We start from the raw sequence: 19183 nt of genomic DNA on the forward strand, positions 1-19183 counted from the left end.
CCTGGATTAGAAAGTGTGTGTGTGTGTGTGAGAGAGCCGCATATATGTCCATGTGCATCCTAGCAAACACCTTCCTCCACTGTTCCTCCCTCTCTGTAAAATGTGGAGGAGCCATTTGTTTCCGCAACATCCAGTCACCTGTTTTAGAGGAAAGGAAAATGATCATGTGGGCGTCATTACGACAGTTTTGTGATGACGCCCACATCCCCCAGGTGGCTTCCAAGAAGCAGTGGCGAGCTGTCGCTCCAGGTCAGCTTGCTAACGAGGAGGAGGCTGTTCATCATTTCCACCGCACTCGCGAGAATATGGCTAGCGGCGGTGCTTAATTTCAGGTGGAACCGTCAACAACGCTGTTACGTGAATCAGTCTAGCACGCCACATCCATCTCACTTCATTTCGTCCTCATTATACGTATAAATCCACTCACAGAGCTACAGGAATATAAGGTTCGATAATTTAAGATTAATATAGATAGGTATACCCTATAGTCTAGTGGTAGTGCCTTACACCAATAACCCCAACTCCAAGCAATATAGCATGACATACTTTGTTTCTGTATCATTTTAAATGTATATCATATTCTGCAGAGGCCTAAGCCTATTGGGGCATAAGCCGTCGCTTATTAGGCTGGCCAGCCTTTCTGGCTTAGAGTTGTGATTGAGCCCCTGGCTATCCGTGTAAGAAAATGAAAAATTTACAGCCCTGAAATTGCTTGCTCAACCCACTGCTTGTGGAGCGGCCTCCACTGGAGGGAGCTCGAGAGAAGCCCCTCTAGAAAGGGTATTTTTGGTCTCCTGCTCTACACCGGCCAGACACCTTCGGTGCGAGGCCACGGGCCACTGGCAGTCCCTGGTAGCCTTTAGTACGGCCCCCAACAATGCACAAATAGTGAAAAACAACCCCCCCCCCCCGCCCTCCCATCGTCATCATCGTCATCATCGTGCTGTCAAACCCCAATGGCTTCAAATGGTGTGGCGGCCCTCACATTGATGATGTCTTATCGGCGAAAGTGGTCCCCCCTCTGATAATGAGTGAAGAAGTGGGAGTCACTGACACTGTCCCACCACATACACTATGCTGATTGCTTTACCAATTAACACTGCTGGGTGGACAGAGGAAGGCGAGATTGAGACCTGCGGATCGATTTAGCCATGTATACTGGTCCGTATTTATTTAATATGAGCACAACTCACATTCATCAGCACTCGCCTTAAAACCTACGTGATCGGCGATTTTCCAGCTATGGCTCTCATTCGTAGCACAAAATTAACTTAATAGCACGTACAATAGCACATTTTAAGTGCTATGAAGAAGGTCCATTGATTTAATAATGGCTCATTATAAATATATTTTAATTGTGTTTGTGCACCACTGCATACACAGCATCAGCAAATAATTTGGTCAAAACATGAATACGGATCAACGTATTGGCTATGAAAGTCTACACTTATACTGATGGATTGACAGGGGGGTTGGGTGGGTGGGGCGAACGGTAGAGGTAGGTGTACCCACACCTTACCCCACCGCAAGAGACCACCTGCACTCATGCTGCTGGGTTGACAGCGGCGGAGGGAACGTGGTGACGAGGGGCGGCGGGTGGGAGGGCTTTGGCGATTTAGCAAACATCCGTCATTGTTTCAACGCTTGGGGCAAGCGAGCTAACAAAAGGACCGACGTGAATTTACCTCCACTGCTTGTACGCTTGCAATGAATGGGGGGGGGGGGGGCATTAGCTATTAAACGGCAAAGGGGACTTTGATCGACGGAAACCGCTGGTGAGTGCCAGCCTGCAAACTGGCCCCCGCAGTTGGCGATATAACAGTTGGGACTCGGTCTTCCTGGTATGGGGTGGTGGTGGGATGGGGGGCTGTTAGTTTATTTTTCGACACTTTCACAGAGCCTCACGACGTGCGCCGCAATTTATTCGGCGAGTGGATAATTGCCCCTAGCAAACAAACATTTAGTACGGCACTCCAGTGCGTCCGGGGAAAACCGCGGCTGAGTAATCCTGCAAGCGTTTAAAACTTTCGCAGGTTTCCCCAAGAGGGCATTGGGAGGGAGGTGTTCTTCTTCAAAATGAGCTCGTCCCTAAATCAGGTTTCAGGGGTTTTTATTTTCTTTGCTTTTTCAACAACACAAAACCGGATAAGAAACCGGAAAATAAAATGCAATATTTATTTTAACGCACAGTGTTTGCTCACTGACAACCAGAGAGAGAGATAGAAAACGACTCAGAGGAGTGAGCAACCACAGGCAAGCAGGCGGTGAGCCGATGTCAAATTCCTTTCCAAGCTCTGCGGTCCTCTATATATTAAGGTGTTATCGGTGTTTACGTGTGGGAGTTAACCGAAGTTCCCGGAGAAAACTAACGGGGTTGGGGCAGCCATCACTCTATTTCATACAGATGAAACAAGTGGAGTCCACACTTTGCTCTAGCGCTTGATCTGGGCAAGCTGGGTTTGGTACCTCAATGACAAGTTTCACATTATAGTTGTGTGTGAACGCGCACAATTAACGCGAAAAAATGTTTACACACTCGTCAACAACACTCAGTTAATGTAGAAAACAACATCTTCTTGGTTCTTTCGGTAAAGTCACGTAGAAGGGAAAGAATAAAATAATAAAATATAACATAATAATAGTGAGAATTGTATTTTTTTTCTATCCCTTCTACGTGACTTTACCGAAAGAACCAAGAAGATGAATCCCTGCAGTCACGAAAGCTTTCAATCGAAATAGAAAACAACATCTTACTTTTTCACTTTTCATAGCAGTCAATATGACATCTCTTACTTGGGGTTGGAGAATTTTATTTTTCAACTTGATTTAATAATGAATAGCAGCATGCCAATCTGCGGAAAATCGCTTCCTTCAAATCAACTAACATTTAGTTGATACAACTACTGCTGGAGCGCATTGGGAAAATAACTGGGCAAATGAAAGCGCTGTGCTCTTGAATTGCAGAAGCTAATGAATGTACACACAGTGACAGACCGAGCGTGTGTCGTTGTGACCTTTGTTTTATAGGCATCTGGGAGCCCATCGAGAGGATGCCCGGGTCTTTCAGTGGTCACCTGAGTGTGTTATTTATTTACCTTCACGTAGATGTGAGTGAAAAAAACGCGCATAAATGAATGACATCATTCGACTGTGTGCAAATAAATACGCGCCAGCGTCCGCTCGCGCGGATGTGGGTGGAATGGTCGAGCGGTTGGCGCTGTGCTACGAACCCGGCGAGCTGAGTTCCATTTCCCATGCATAAACATCAGCCCTGGGGGGTAAAGGCTGCCCGGCGTGTGATGCTGGCCACGTGGCCTCCCCTCTCGTGCGCCTTACCGGCCTTTATAGGTCTTCTGTGACAGCCCTTGCCTCATCAAGCCATGTAGGTGACATGGGGGATTTTTGTCGTTATCTTGGGGAAAGGGGTGTCATTGTAATTCGTGAACAAACACTAATACCTTGCTTGACAAAGCTAGGTTCAATTCATAGGCTGTGGTTTATATCAGTGTTGGGGATATTCATGCGCCTCTCGTGTGATCTTCCCTGATTGACTCAGCCTGAAACATGTGTCCGATGCAGTGTGCAAACATCGGTGCTCGGTGAAGCAAAGGCAGGCGCCGTGGCATATGCACCACCTATTTGTGTGCCCCGCTGGTATTACTGGGTGCTCACTAACAGCACTTTCCTATGCAGCCTATTATTACAGCTTGACAGGGTGGGGGGGGGGAACGTTGTCATTGTCCGCGAATATCGGTAGCCTCCACATTGCTATCACTGCGATGTATCGCATCGCCAATTGTGCGTGGATCCATCGCGGTCGTTTCTGCGACCGAGAGCGTGACCGTGAAGCCGGGGAGGGAGGGAGGGAGGGGAGGGGTTAGTGATGCTGCGCTTCGATAGTCAGAGGGCAGCTGGTGAAGGAAGCGCCTGGGCACGCGTGGAGTTAGCTGCTCTGAGCGAGAGGCGCCGCCAATTGCGGAGCTCTCATCGATGTCGGCCCGGTGGGACATTACCCCTCTGTTAGTTGTCTGCCGCGACGATGCCGACTCATTTGGAAGGACTACGTCATCGAGAAGAGTCCTGTTGTTGCTCCTGCTGCTGCTGGTGGTGGTGGTGTGTGGCGGCGGTAGTGCAATGGTACGCGCGCTGCGCTAGCAACCGGGCGACCCGAGTTCGAGTGCCCGCCCACGGTCCAACACCACTGACGATTATCTGAACCGGTCCTGGGCCTCGTTTAGGTCGACTCGACCTCAAGTGTGTACCTGGTGCGGTGTGTAAACATCGCCATGAGGGAGGCAAAGGTGGCCGGGCGTGGTTGCTGACCACCGGTCCCATCGTGTGCCGTGCCAGCCTTCATAGGTGCTCACAAACGGCACTTGCCCCAATAGTATGTTGAAGCTCAACGGGGGGCCTTTGTCTTTGATAGTGTGTCGATCCTGTCAGATCTCGGAAGCTAAGCAAGTTGCGCTTGTGTAGCGCTTGACCAGGCGGCGGCCACGGCAGTAGAGGCCAGTGCAGCAATAAACCCTGGTTGTACCGTACTTCCACGCTCGCCCCTTTCACCAACCTGCACACTGACCAGTGCACCGGAGGTCGAATTAACCGCAAGACCTGCATATGCTTGGGGGAGAGAGGTGGCCAACATCTCACGCAGCAGTGGATTTACGAAGGGCTGTATCCGCCCAAAGGGTTACCCAGAGGTACTTAGAGGCCCCGGGACAGAATGCAACAACCGTGTGGCGTTCTGCGCCCCAAAAAAGTAAGTGCCAAAAAAAGACCAGGGCCCATTTTTAGGGTCCTCTTTTGTGCGAGGCCGGCGCAAACTCTTCCTTTCACCCCCTCTTCCTCCTCCTCGCACTATGTGAGCAACCCCGCAATGTGCTCGTTACATAAATCGCACACGGGCGCGCGGCGATGTCGCGCTCTGGGAGCATTCTTGTTGCGCCGTTGTGAGCGCTCGAAGGAGGGGGACAGAAGCGTTCAAGTCGGTGCACGAGGCACACAACAGAGGCTCCCATTGTGCTCTGGCTCTCGCCGGCTTCTTCGCCGGTCTCGCCGTCACGCGACTTGAAAACGCGCGAGCGTCGCTGAGCCAACCAATGCCTGTCCTTGAAACGGAGGGCAAAAGGGCAGATGGGCCGTTGGCTCGAGGATGTTAAAGAGCTCGCGTCTCCACAGGCTTCTAGACGGGCTGACGGTTGCAAGCCTCAGTGGTCTTGCGACAGAAGAGGGCCCCGCACCAACAAAGATCTCCTCCTGCTCCCAGATAGTGGCGTGCGTTCTCCGCTCACGCGGAAACGAAGGATCGGCTAATATCGATGGGTGCCCGCGTGCAGCGCCATAGATCTCGCGCCACGTAAACGTCACGTGAACGGACGCATGGGTTGTGTGAATGGACGCTTGTGTTCGCATTGCGTGCAGCGTTGGGGACCCAGTGTCGACTCTGCCATTTTGCTGGGCACGACACCGTAGCCAGCCCAGCCTGGCACCGTGTCGTGCCAGCCCAGCCTGGCACGACATGGTGCCAGCCTGGGCTGGCTACGCGGGGGGAGCAGGCTGGGATGAAGGTGGATTGTGGGTAGGAGCGATGTGCGTGGCTTCAAGGGGACCTGATGCGCGCAATAAAGAGGAGGGTGGTTTCAGGTGGAAATTAAACACTTTGCAAATAAATGTTTTGCGAGGAGGAGGGGAGGATCACACAAGTGAACGTTAGGCAGCTATTACAATGCCTACTGTCAAGTGCAGACAATTCGGATTAAGTGGTTGGAAATGCAAAGTCTTTATTAGCGCATATTCATAGCTTAAATACCAGCCCGCGAGCAATTCTCTTCTCACCCGACCTTAGAAAACGCCAGACTTTCGACCGGTGTAGATTATGTAATGGATGTCAAAGTTAACTGATCTCCATTGAAGTGAGAAGGGAAGGGGGGTTGAGGGTTCGTGACCTAAAAAACCAAACAAACCCGAACAAACGTGCCCGTTGTCTTTGACCAGAGACGCGTTGGTCTCGTTTGCATGTTTGGGCGATAGCGATGGGTGTAGTCGACTGCACGGCAAGAAGGAGAGCACTGCGGGGTCACGATAACATTGTCGGCACGCCGAGTAGAGAGAGGGGGTGGGTGGGTGGGTGGGGGGCAGAGGTGGGGGCGGGTGGGGGTAGCGACTCGACGCGCGCGTTCTCGCGTGCCCCTGCCCTTTATTGGCAGATAAGAAGCGCAATTCTCCCCCCCCCCACCCCCTCCCAAATAAAAAAAATCTGCCACTGTTTGTTGGCGATCGATAATGCAGTTAACGTGTTAACTACGTCGCTTCGAAATTTAGTCGTACGGATATATTGCGGTATATTTATGTGTGTTTTTTTTAATATTTTGTTTCTTTCCTATGCAAAGGGAATAGCAAATCAGCACCGCATACAAATGTTGATGCGTACGTGACCCTGCTCTCGTGGTTCATTTGCTCGTTTATGACTGTCTCTGTATTGTGCAAGGGTTGAAACGGTGGCGCGCGGTGATTAACACGGTGGGCCGTGAACCCCGGGACACCGAAGTTCGATTTCCAGCCACGGCTCTCATCAGTGGCGAGTGATAACCGTACAGAACCTAGGCTCACCCCCCCCCTCTCCCAATTCACCCATCTGCACTGGCCAGTGTGTACGATCAAGTATGTTCTACGATCCCCCATGACTGAAAATTCATCCAGCAGTGGATTGAGAAACAGCTGAGACTGTACGTTTTACTGCAGGGCACGTATGTACATCTGTGATGAGAATAACAACGATAATAGTCATACAACAATTAACATTCACGTTGCGATGGGCGAGTGACATTTGTTTCATAGATTAACTGAATTATAATGTTTCGTACAATATAATAAATACATGTTTCCACGTAAAAAATTGCGTACCGGTTTACTCTACATGGAGGTTACTCCATTGATTGTCTGTTCATCGCTGTGTGACAGAAAGGAAAATAAATCGCTTGCCTGAAAGAGCTTGATTCAGCAAGCTATGGGCGCACCCTTTGCATTGAAATCTTGACCTAGAAATTACCGAGTCAGCAGAAGTGGCTTTCCACCGATCATTATTATTATTACGACTACAGCATGCCAAGCCTACCGCTGTCCGCCTTGATGAGAAAACTGATGAAGGACTCATTGAAAGCCCATGCAAGTGAGCGCTCCACTCAGAGGGGTGTGTGCGCAAGCCGCCGGGGCTGTGCGGTATAATTATCTGTGAGAATGTAGCGGCATTGTGGAGATTTCTTAGTTGAGATTGTAATAACGTCCAGCTTGTTCTCCCCCCCCCCCCCGCTCCGAGCCCCCCACCCCCCCTTGCAGTTGCAAAAATGTAACATTGCTCAAGCAAGCCATGGCAGGGCTGATTGTTGGATATTTTAATAATGGGTTGTCATCAAACACAATTTCACTTACACATGCGGGTTGATGAAAATTATTCCCCCCCCCACCGCCCATTTCTTACGCGACATTGTGCTGCCGTTACTATCCCAGTGGGGCTTCTGATGAGTTAAATTATTGTCAGTGTGACGCGGCTGGCATTTGTGATAAACAGACACTGTTTAATGTGAACAGACACGCTTCGGTGGCGGCAGTAGGCGTTGGAGAGCCGGTGCATCTCAATGCAGGTTCACATTATTTCACGAATAATTTTTCGAATAATGTGAACCCGCCACAAATAACGAAATAAATGACACCTCCTTCCCATTAGATGTTTTTTTTTATTGTCATTGTTTTATGCCACAAAGTAAGATAACATATAATGAATTAAGGGGGGAAATTGCAGTACCAGATGGTATAACTAGATATCAGCATAGAAGCGGGACCAATTTGTTTGAACCAAAACTTAAGTGGACTTATCCACTCAGTGTTAACACAGAAATTAGTGTTTAGACGTACACAAAAAAATGCATTCTCTTGAAATGAACCAAATCTCGTTCGGTATCATAAGCTAAGCAGGTATGCACCTAGATAATGGTTGGGAGGGCCGTCTACCACACATACTCAGATTGTCAAAGGACTTCGGACCTAAGTGGTAGGGAGCACAGAGAAATGCAGCAACATCCAATGTTGTACTGGAATTCTATGGTCCCACATCGAAGCTCCGTTGCGCTGACCAGCTTGGCAACGTGTTGTCAAATAACCCCCACGTGCCACACGCGTGGACGGTATGAACGAAACTACACGCAGTACATCTTCTTGGTTCTTTCGGTAAAGTCACGTAGAATGGAAATAATAAAATAATAAAAAATAAAACATAATAAAATAATTCTCACGACGTTTCGGCCACAACGCAAGCAGCCGTCCTCAGGTGAAGAACAGGTCTGTCGGAAAGACAGACGCTGTCTTTCCGACAGACCTGTTTTCGGCCACAACGCAAGCAGCCGTCCTCAGGTGAAGAACAGGTCTTTCCGTAGAAGGGAAATGATAAAATAATAATAATAGAACATAATAAAATAATTCTCCGACAGACCTGTTCTTCACCTGAGGACGGCTGCTTGCGTTGTGGCCGAAACGTCGTGAGAATTATTTTATTATGTTTTTTTCGCTTCTACGTGACTTTACCGAAAGAACCAAGAAGATGAATCCCTGCAGTCACGAAAGCTTTAAATCGAAATCTACACGCAGTACGTTATGGAATTCAAAGCAAGTGCAGTGAGGAAGGAGTGACAGTGCAGTTACACAATATCACAAAGAATATCAGTCAGGGCACGCTGATTAGAGGTGGCTATAGGGCGTATGGGTCACGACCTGGAGCCAGCCCTGCTGAAATTCTTGTTTCAAAATCTGGGTGTCTGCCAGCAGTGATTAAAGTGGAAAAAGTATATGGTCTCAGCCGGATCATCAATGTTAAAATGTGGTCTTGCACTTTGGATAAGTTACAGCTCCGAGACATACGTAAACATTCAGTTTGATTGACAAGCGATGACAAATCTGGCATTTAGGGGTGCGTCACTGGCTCGGATCAAAGAAGTGGCCGTGGATGTAGTTCCATAACGTCAACATTCTGTGGCGATTCTGACACAAGATGATGCACTGATGGCTGTGGAGATCTACATGGAAGTTCCTTCAATCTCATGAAATGATGTCCATAGCATAATTGCTATTTTGAAAAAAAATGATTTGTGCAATGTCACATTTTCTTGCATCATCTCCTCTCTTGGACTGCCATCGTGTGCTGCCTTATGTGTAATTAAATTTCCATCTCTCGTTCATTCAAGCTGCCAGTTTTTTCCTCTCCTGCTTTGTCCATCCCGTTGTGTCTCCATCACATTGCCCATCTCTCTCTGCGCCATGTCGGTCCAGTCATTAGCATACCATTAGCATGTCATACGTATACAATGTGTGGGACTAAAATGTGCGTTACAAACTAAACCGTGAATATTCTTGGGGAATCCCCGTCAGTGCACGTTATCTTTTAGGTCAAGCATGTTTTTTTTCACCGATGCATTGAGGCACCATTTGTGGTTTTTCCTGCAAACAGAAAGGGTCAGCATGTCACCATGAAGGCAGACGCAGCCTCGGGGGCTTAAACTGAATGGTGTAAACGTCGGTGGCTCTCGTGGACGGTGGTGAGCAAACGTACTCTCTTAGTTCCCGACACTGGATCCCTCTTCCCGATTGAGGTGGTATAGACGAATTGCTCAACTGCGAGCACTAACCATCGACTAAAGTAAAAAAAAATATAATCAGGTAAGGCCCGCTGAGCTCTATGTAGCTCTTTTACAGAAGCAACCTGGCCACAAATGCTAGCCCAATGACGTGGCTTTTCACGTGGAAATTCATCAAATCCAAATACTCTAAAGGCATGTTGATTCTAAATGTGGAGGGGAACACCGGAGGACCCGGAGAAAAATCCACGCGACCATGGGGAGAACATCGGACGCACGACCTCCCGTAAACCAGGCGATGAAGTTAACATCTCTCCATCGCAGCACTTCTAGTGCCCCAGCAGCAGCAGCACTGACATCTGCCCACCCACCAAGTAATTCTATCTGCTGGTGGAATACTGGCGCTCCCCCTACCTACCCCCTCACCTAGAATCTCTCATGCCAATTATTTACCCAGGAAAGTCTGTCTCACTCTGTGATCCTCAAGAAGATACTTGGGATGTTTGGCCAATGCCATTAAGAAGCTTTTGGCTCGACGTGGCCAGACAGTCGGAGCAGCTGAGCTGGCACCGCTGACTGATGCTGTGACTTGTGTGCGAAGAGGTGCTTGCCAATTAAACCGCGGTGCTCAAGTCCAGCCACCGACAACTTTGCAAAATACCGTAACATTGAATTAGCTTTTGCTCTTAATTTGATTAAAGTTGATAGTGCAGTGGGGATAAAACTGGAGAATAAGTAACACTAAAATAATTGAAAGTGTTTGGCATACAAGTCATTTACGGGGGAATTTGTAACGTTGTTCCAATGTCCTGCCATGCTCGATGGAAATCAGCGTATTTTTTTTTTCGTGGTGACGAGGCTTTCATAAAAAATTATCGCTGCTTTTTAGCAGATGTTTATTTTTATTTTATTTTATCAAGAGTTCCGTGAAATTTGGTGGCAACAAGGAAGAAATCCCTTACCAATGCAGTTTCTGTCAATCTTACAAAACACGTATAAAGAACTGACGATCTGACATTGTGGTGATTGCTCTGAGCAACAAGCCGGGCTCACTTGACAATGCTCCGAGGTGTTTTAATTTTCACAGTTAATGGAGCACTTGAGTTTCTGAAAACATGGACGTTTCTTTAAAAAGAGAAAACTGTATATTCTGAGATAGGAGAACTCTTTTCATACGAACAGCATACTCGTAAATTGCATTTGACCATTACATACAAACATTTGCTGGGGTATTTACAGCAATTGCGTGGTGGACGGGTGAAGCATATAACCACATATTCTTTCACATAACCACAATTCACCGCTAACATCGCGCTGGTCAGGTCCAAGGACCCCGCTGTTCTGGCGAACATCCTGCCGTGCTCATCACGTTCGGAGGCTCTCGGTGATGGAAATACGCGGTCCCTGTCATAGGAATGGTGGATTTCTCTTCGTCAGGACTATGAGCGGAAGAAGTCCAAACCGGGGCTTTATGACAGCTGGGATTGTCTGGGTCGACGAACTGGTGGATTATTTATTTCCCACCTGGCACACCACATCCAGTATACCAGTCGCTACACGCTGTGGCTACCAGTCACGTGCCTCCTCCAGCCTGAAAATGACATCGGAAAATACTCGGTGGAAAATTAAGCCCCGCCATAGACCGACACTTATTTGTTCCAAAACGGGGATACTTTGACTGTATATACCCCTCAAAATACTCGAACCGAAGCGCCTTTGCTTGAAAGCAGCATGTAGGTGCTGACGATGCCTGTTCATTTTCTAACGATCGCTTGGCCCAGGACACACGGGCGGGGCGATGTCGCTCGGCTTGTCTTGGGGACTCATGGGAATTCCCCAGCAAGTATGTCGCCAGGTAAAGGGAGCTGTGGACCGCCCTACTCAATATGTTGCCGCGGCGACCCTCACCAGGACAAGCGGATTGAGAAACGAACGAACGATGGCTTTATATCTACTTTTTGATCTACTTTTTGCATCTTAATTTTAGCCGTTTCGTTTGTATTATATATTTTTGGATTTCTACAAGTTGTGTGTGTTCCATTGGCCTGCGTGCAATATGAGCATACGGTCTGGATTTAATTTGCCATCAAAAATGTAATCAGTTCTCGCACGTATCTTGAGCTTAAGTTGAATGTTTGCACCCGAAGAATTGATGCGGCCTCAGATCTTTAATTCCCATATCTTAAATTGATCTTATGTTTTCCAAATTTCCGCTCCTGCATCCATGATCCTCAGCATGCACATTTTTACGTGCCCTGCTTTGCTCATTAAAACCAAAATTGGTAAAGGAAGAAAACATCGTAAAAATGCTTGAGTTATCCGCATCATCTTAATATGTAATCTGAATACATGCAACGTGGAGCGTACATCAGCTGTTAACGACCCATTACGTAAGCGGTTGCCTCAGTTCTGGCTCGCCTCATGCAACTTTGAGTAGAAAGTGGGAGCTTAAAAAAAATAACCCAGCAAGGGTAATAAAAAAACCGGAAATAAAAAATAATAATTTGTCAAACGTGCAAAAACGAGCTGTCATTTTGGAAATTGGACTTTTATCTAAAGTCGCAGATGTAACGAAATTTCCGTGCTTATTTGAATAACATATGAGCATTAAAGTTTGAACGTGGACACTGGCGCTGTGGACGGCGCGTCGTGAGCCAAGATAAAGGAAGGGAGAGACGGGCTGAGGAGAGACTGCCAATTACCATTGAGGAATGAGGTCTTGATTGCTTTTTAATGCATTGAATATCAGATGAAAAATGGTCCCTAATGGGTTTTACGGTGACATCACGAGCGGCACGTGACGGCGGCGATGTGCGGGTCACGTGTAATAAATCTTGATTGTTTTTGGTTGGCCGCGTTGCTCAGCTTTAATGGCACTGCCAGTTTCTGGATTGAGGAATCGGCGCTCACTCACGCATGCCGCGTCCGACGCGTGCCAATGGCAATCCGCTCTCGTTTCTTTTTTCCATAAGCGAGCTCGTTTTTGGCCACCTGACCCCAAAATAGTTTATTTTTTTATTTTTGTTAAATTGTATTTGGTGTGCGCCGGAAAAAGAAAGAAAACAACATACTTTCGACAACTCGATGAAAGAAAAATAAATATAAAAAAATAATACCGGAAGACACAAAGAGTATGGATTCCTGCAGTTACGAAAGCTTCAAATCAATAATCTATACGTATATATATTAATTTGCCCCATTTAGACGTAAAACTTTCGGGACTACAGGAATGACTCTTCTTGATTCTTTCGGTAAAGTCACGTAAAAAAAAAAAATCACGAGATAAAAGAAAAATAATAAAATTCAAATAATCAATTGAAAATAATTAAAGCAACACAAGCGGTCTTCATCAGGCGGAGAGAAAAGTGGGGGCAGGCCTCCAAATGTAGCTGCTTACAAGGGTTCCAGAGTGATTGGGCGGGGGAAAGGGCTGCGCAAGCAACACGAGCTACGGAAGCAACGCGCTAACGCAGGAGCAACACAAGGTGGGAGTTTTCTTACGTGACTTTACCGAAAGAACCAAGAATATTAATTTGCCCCAATTGTATACCGAAGGTATTTTCGGCATCATGCATTGCGATGAAGTACCCAATTCGGAACTCTCGCAGAGCATAACGTCCCCTTCGTGTTGGAGAATCGCGCACGGAAGTGGATATTGCAAAGCTGCCTCTGAGGCCCCTTCGCGTGACCTCTGGCCTACAGAGCATGTGGCAGCATGTTCCCACCTGCTCTGCGTTTGAGTAATGATCATCGCACGGGAGTCAAAGCAATATTTAGTCCAGAACCAGAGTTGCATGTTGCGGGGTTGTATTGAACAGTCATTGGTGATCAGGCTGAGACTCACTACACATGAGAGCCCGGTTTTAATCATGGGCGGCTGTCAGGATTCGAACGTAGGATCTCAGTGATGTCAGCCCAGACCTCTCAGCCACCCACCCAACCACCCACCTCCTAATCCGAGCCTGTTACACGTATCGTTGTTAGAGGCTGGCTTGCAGCCTCTATCCTTTAAAGACACACGGCCTGATCCAATGAGCTCTGAGCCAACCGCATGGAAGTCGACAGCTGATCCACGCTGCTGCAGCACAATCCGGATTTGGGCAGATTACACTTTCACGTGAAAGCAGGAGTGGTAGCGACAGGTAGAGACAGCGAGAGGATAGAGAGAGGCAGACGCCCACGCATGGACTGCAATGTGGAGAGGTTGAGAGTGTGAAGGGTTCAGAGGTGCTGGCAACATGGGTGGGAGGGGGCGGAGCGTGGCGTGGGGTGGTTTGCAGGTGGAGAGAACGAGACTCATTAGAGGAGAGAGAGAGAGAGAGAGGAAAGATTGCAGAGCATGCGTGAAGGTGACTAATTGGACATGAAGAAACTGAGAGGGGTGGGATACAGGGTTATGTGTGGAGGGCAGTCGTGCACCGTAAAGGATGGGACGGTGGGGAGAGAGAGAGAGCTGAGAGTGGAGAGTGAGGGGACGCACGAGAGATGCAAAGAGAAAATGAGAATGGAGAGAGAGCGTAGGGATGACAGCCCAATCTGTAACCATTTTTGCAACACTGGGGAAAGGTGTTTAATCACCGTCCAGCTGTTGTCTCAGCTGTTGTGCCACAAAAAGCTGTGAAGTGATCTATACGTGTGTTCTAAACATACGTCCTGATAGTTGCTATGATCTCTGTAGCAGAGGAGTTGTCCAGCACTTACCTTTTGCAAGAATTAAATATTAAATGTACCGCATTAGAGAGTCCAAAATGAAATGGATGATTTTCCTTTTTACATTTAAATTTCGTTATTGAAATGTATTAACCGTCTATGGAGCTTCCGTTCTTCATATCATTAAATGCCACAGTTGACATTTGCCTGATGAAATCCATCTTCATGCAAAAATTGTGCCATAGAACGCGCCACATTACGAGTTATTTAATGCGTCAAATTATTGTAATGGAGTAGCGCAGTTGTCACGCTGATGATTAGTTTGATTGGCCCATTAGCAAACTCAGTAATCTCAAAGTTGTACTCTCTTAGAAGGCCATTACATTTTTCTTTGCCGTGGCTTGGAGTATGCATTTTAGCAGTCTGACCGCTAGTATCAGAATCACAATATATATATACTCGAGGAATCCGATTAGCTAAGAAGCTATTTTCCAGAAGATGTCCAGTATCACACACGCGTCAGCGAAACGACACACGGGGAGTTCTGGTGGAAGGGTGTCTAAGATTTCACACAATGCAATCGCCCACCCCCGCCATCCTTCGTTAACTCGCAGCATGTTGTGTACAGACCTGCAACGTTTTCATTTACGTTCGTTTAAGCTTGTCGTGGATTTCCAGACGTATCTCCAGTGTGCGATCGATGTCTGAGTCACGAGACGAAGCATTCGTCCACATGTCTTCAAGAGGAGTGCTATCGGCCAATCGGTGTGGGTGAGTAAACCTACGCACGTGCAAGGGGGAAACACTCTATCCCGCACAGATGAAGCAGGTGGAGTCTACGTTTGCTGTACCGCCTTCTGACGAGCCGGGGTGTGGCAACACCGACGCTCACGGGAAGGGTACGTCCCACAACGTTCGCGTGATCCACAAACCCTCGCCACTGCCTCCACGGTGCCCGGATTACAGGCGTGCCCCACCACCGCCAGGTGGCAGTCGAGTAATGGATTCTTAAATCTATCCGTGTGGAACATGGAGCGTCATCCCCTTGTTTAATGCACGGAGGGTTTTTTCACTTTATTCTCCGGTTTCTTCACGCCTGCAAAGCCGCTCGTGAAAGAAAAAAAATTACCGTCGTTCGCCAAACGTTCCAATGCAGGACTCGCCTGAACATGAGTTTTGTCACTTAGCGAGGCTTTCTTGGGCAAGGTTGTTGACATTTATCGTTTGCGCTGCGCCAGGCAAGCACGTTCTCCATTTGCGGAACGCAATGTCCTCAGACCGCCTCTAAGCTTCGTTAGCGGACAGCCTTCAAACGAAAACGGCTAAATAAAAATCAATGTTGCTCAATAAATGGCATTATTATATTTTTATTATTATTATTGTTGTTGTTGTGATCGTTAACGTCGTGTTCCATTGGTGTGCGCACGTCGAACGAAGTCTCGGAGGGTTGCAAGTACACGCGGCGTCGCTCGCGGTCGAGGCAGCGATGTTAATGAACCCCGCGTGAAAGTGGGGGGCTCGTGTAGCGTGCAAAGTGCTGGGCTCGCAAAGTCCGCGTTGCGCTCGAGTCAGGCCACACGCGAGAGCGGTCGCGTTTACGTGCGATGTACGTACCGTACGTTGAACCTCCTTCGCACCGCAGGTAGGCAACGGTGCGAATTGGAGGTGCGGTGTGCGGGGGGGAAGGACGACAAACTGAACACAGGCAGTCGTTAATGAAATGAGTTTTCAATTTCGTTTTCAATCCATGGGTTTGCAATCTACCTTTTGCAATCTATGGGTTTTCAATCTACGTATGCACGTGGCATGTGGAGTGCATCCTTAGACGTGTTCATTCATGCCGGATTACCCTCGAGACTCAACGTTTTTTTTCCATATATTTCACGATTGTGTCTCACAGCTGTGTGCTTTGATTGCGCGTTTAAAATCGTTCACTCGCTGCTATTCATCGCAAAGAGCTCCAGGTTCTTACGTCGGGGCTAGCTCCCGAAAAATATCCCCGTATTATTTCGCTTTTCTCACAAGTAACTTTTTTTTATCAGAAGAAACAAAAAAAAGCGAGAAACGAATGGCAGAAAAACATAAGGTTCGTATGATTATTGCATTTACTACAAGGGGTGTTCATTAAGTGGTGTACATTCGCCTATTGCTGCTACACAAACTGACTTAGCAACCCCTGCCTGCCTCCACAGCTTGACTCGTCCTTGCTTGCGTGACTGTTAAACGTCTCTGTGCCACAGCCTCAATGTATTGGCTTTGTCTTCTCTTTTGGCTCGGCGGAATGAGGGGGGGGGATGGTGTTTCTATGATTTGAACCTCATGCGGTTGACGTTCACGCTTGTGGTCGCTTTAGCAAGCGGTCGAACATGAGCTCGTACGTGCGGCCACGGCGCGCGACCGCACCCTTGCACCTCGTGGTCGCGTCGCGTGTGAATTACACGCGACGCGGCCGCGCCTTTGCGCGTGTGGTCGTGTCGTTTGTGAATGAAGAACGAGAGAGAGCGAGAGAGTGAGCGAGAGAGTGAGCGAGAGGTGGGGGTTTACATAAAGCAAAGTAAAAAAAATTGACGAAATGATGAACGAAGCAAAGTGCCGACTACACCGAGCATCTTCTTGTTTTCACTGATCGTAAAAAAAAAAGAAGCGCTTGCCGCGAGACGTTTGGGGTTGTTTTGTGTTTTGGTCGCTGGCGTAGCTCCGGAACCCTCCGGTGTGTGTGGGGCTGACGCTGGGAAACGGCTCAAGAATCCGCAAAAATGCAACCACAGGAGTGGGGGTGGTGGGGTGGGGAAGATGTGGAAAGGGGAGGGAGGGGCATTGGGAGCATCTACTGCTGTTTCCTGAGACCCGTGCCATTGCACGTGGCAAGCACCCGCCTGGCTTCGTGGTCAAGTGCCTTTCCAGGCTGAAAGAATTTTTGTTCAAATTAATTGGAATTTGCATCTGGCGCTTTTATGTATATTAATTCCACCCCGAGAGAGATTCCGCACTCACCTGGACTGACCTTTACATCTGGCCGTGTGTTATAATAAAATTTAAATCCTGTAATATGCTTAATCCCTTTCTGCCCAAAAAAAAGAGGCTCTTTGTTGTCCCGTCGAACAGAAATCCACCCACCGCATTTCCTCCCACGAGCCCAATCACAAGACGCTTCGCCTCTTTGAAACACCTCCACCTCGTACGGCCCTCGCCCTTCGAGGGCACACGCTTGATTATGGGAACTTCCCCTCCGTAACTTGGCGCGCGATTGACTCCTCCGTTGCCTTTTTTAAATCCTTTATTAAAATCCTTTATATTAAGTTCACTTGCTTGCTTGCGTGCTTGCGTGCTTGCGTGCTTGCTTGCTTGCTTACGACCGTGCAAATCTTTCAGTCGTTTTTTAACCCACTTCCCGTGATCCAATCGAGCTGACATTTTGCACACAGACTCGTTGTGCGTGACAATTAATTTTCGTGAAAAACAATTTCCAAAATTTTACACTGTTTAGGGAAATGTTTTTAAATATCTAATTACCAATTGCTTAATGGTGGCAGACAATCATCTGACCCATAGGTGGCATCCATCTCAAGCTAGAGGACGAGAGGACTCTAGCCGCCCATTTCATGATGACGCAAATGTTGACTAACCACATGGCATGAAATCCCTGCCCCCACGCTGTACAATGGAGACTATTTATAGAGCAGTTAAATTGAAGCCGCCAGGTTCTTGAAAGTGGTAAAACGGGTCAACGCTAGTGCCCTCGGGAATATACGGGGCATGTCAAGAGGTGATCTTACATATAAAGGATTTATAGTGAAAAACTTTGTTTTTACGGGTTAATTTTATTAAGTTCGCTTGCTTGCGTGCTTGCTTGCTTGCTTGCGTGCTTGCTTGCTTGCTTACGACCGTGCAAATCTTTCGGTCGTTTTTTAACCCACTTCCCGTGATCCAATCGAGCTGACATTTTCCACACAGACTCGTTGTGCGAGACAATTAATGTTCGTGAAAAAAAATTCCCAAAATTTTACACTTTTTAGGCAAAAGATTTTTATTTTACATATATTCAAATAGAACTCATTCATCGCTTTGGCTGAACGTCACAGTGTAAGAGCCCAGAGCATAACCCCTCCACAGGCCGTGGCGGAGTAGCGCAGTTGGTAGCGCCCTCGCTTCCCATGCCAAAGGTCGCGGGATCGATCCCCGCGTCCTCCACAGGCGAATATATTTTTAAATCCTTTATATTAAGTTCGCTGCCACGCATATACAGGATTTATAGTGAAAAACTTTGTTTTTACGGGTTATACTTATTAAATCCTTTATATTAAGTTCGTTTGCTTGCTTGCGTGCTTGCGTGCTTGCTTGCTTACGACCGTGCAAATCTTTCGGTCGTTATTTAACCCACTTCCCGTGATCCAATCGAGCTGACATTTTCCACACAGACTCGTTGTGCGTGACAATTAATTTTCGTGAAATTTGTTTTCAAAAATTTTACACTGTTTAGAGAATTTTTTGTAATTATTTAATTACCAATTGCTTAATGCTGGCAGACAATCATCTGACTCATAGGTGGCAGCCATCTCAAGCCAGAGGACGAGAGGACTTTAGCCGCCACGCATATAAAGGATTTAGAGTGAAAAACGTTGTTTTTACGGGTTCATTTTTACTTCGGCTTCGCCACGGCCCGACGAAGCGCTCGCGTGTCCGTTCCTTTTCCCCGAACGTGGTCGCTCGCCACCCTCGCCGAATTGATCGCATGAAACATTGATTGTGTTGTTACGTTTTAACCTGGAGTGGAATTAAAAAGACACGAGGAGCGCAGTTGTCTTAGCCTGAACTCTTGACATTTCCGTCTGCTTGCGGGCGAAATGAGATATATCTGGCGGCGGGTAGACGCCGTGAATACAAACGGCCGGCCAAACAGTGCCGCCCGG

The sequence above is a fragment of the Lampetra fluviatilis genome, chromosome 19 (assembly GCF_964198595.1).
Source record: "Lampetra fluviatilis chromosome 19, kcLamFluv1.1, whole genome shotgun sequence".
Classification (NCBI taxonomy): Eukaryota; Metazoa; Chordata; class Hyperoartia; order Petromyzontiformes; family Petromyzontidae; genus Lampetra; species Lampetra fluviatilis.